Genomic DNA, 1,196 nt, shown 5'->3' with positions numbered 1-1,196 from the left:
AACCAGTACATAGATACATGGAACAGAAGTAGGCAGCTGGACCAATCATTTTATTTCCAAGGGCTCAGGGCAGACATCAACAGCAGAATAGTTCCAGCTTGCTTCACAGTCAAAGTCCTGGAGTGGAATGAAGGAAGAGCCATTCAGTCACAGTAGACTGCCAACAGGTAGGAAGCACACTAAGGGGAATTCTGGTGATAGGTAGAAGTTGGAACCAGCTGGATTCTGCCCAGATGACTATCCAAAGTCAGTCCTCACCCCAAATTCAAAGGACTGGGAGCATCCCTCTGGGCTGTGACCAGCATTGTGGCCTTAGCAAAGAAACATAGGCAGGCAAGAAGCCTTGCCTGCAGAAGGACAGGGGCACTCCCCCTACCCTATGACCAGCATGTAAGAGGAGCTGATAGTGTAGAACAGAGGAAGCTGCACAAGGTCCACAAGGAGACAACTATACACAGGTGTGCGAGCAACCCCAGGCTTTTTTAGCCTGATGGCATCAAAGCAACTCAGAGAACAACACCATAGAGACAATCATGGTAAGAAAAAGTGGACATTGAAGCCAGCTATTAAATCTGCTTATCTGTGTTTGCAGAAATTTACCAAAAGCTGACAATATTAATGCAATGTTACAAGCGTTAAAGACATGACATCAAAGTCATTAAGGTCCCTGAAAATGGCTACACCTTTTAATGATGAAAACATTTTTATAAGACATTCAAACATTAGTACACCTAGTTGTAAGAACTAGCAAAACTTAAATAAGATGAATATATATATATATATAGAAGTGGACATCCAGAACATTGTCAGTAGAAGACCAGCCAAGCATAAATTCTACTGCAAACTTAGCAGGATTACATAGAACATTTCTGAGATCTGATGTGGACACTTCCACAGAACTGTAGACAGCAGAACAATTTTATTATTTTTATTTCTCTTTGTTTGATTGGTTTTACTTTTTCTGTCCAGTTGCTTTGTCTCTTAAGTCCTCCCACAGGGTAAAATCACTCTAAGGGGAAACTTTGCTTAACTTGGTTTTTGTTATATAATTGTTAAACTTGTTCCTATGGTTAAAAGTACCAACTTAATAGTTACCACAGGGCTGGAGAGATGGCTCAGTGGTCTAAGGCACCTACTTAGAACAAGCTTGGCAAAGCATCAGGGACCGCGGTTCAATCCCCCAGCACCACATGCCA

The 1,196-nt window shown here is 42.0% G+C and overlaps 1 non-coding gene across 1 annotated transcript; it reads left to right on the top strand.

Moving 5' to 3' along the window:
- The first annotated feature begins 556 nt into the window (after window positions 1-556).
- Window positions 557-685, top strand: LOC111817904. Its single transcript, XR_002822005.1, has one exon. It is a non-coding gene; the product is annotated as a small nucleolar RNA SNORA33 (small nucleolar RNA).
- The last annotated feature ends 511 nt before the right edge of the window (window positions 686-1,196 follow it).

Source organism: Octodon degus, unplaced genomic scaffold (assembly GCF_000260255.1).
Source record: "Octodon degus isolate 3935 unplaced genomic scaffold, OctDeg1.0 scaffold00073, whole genome shotgun sequence".
NCBI classification, from domain to species: domain Eukaryota; kingdom Metazoa; phylum Chordata; class Mammalia; order Rodentia; family Octodontidae; genus Octodon; species Octodon degus.
Note: the sequence above shows the minus strand (reverse complement) of the source record. Positions and strands in the feature narration are given on the sequence as shown.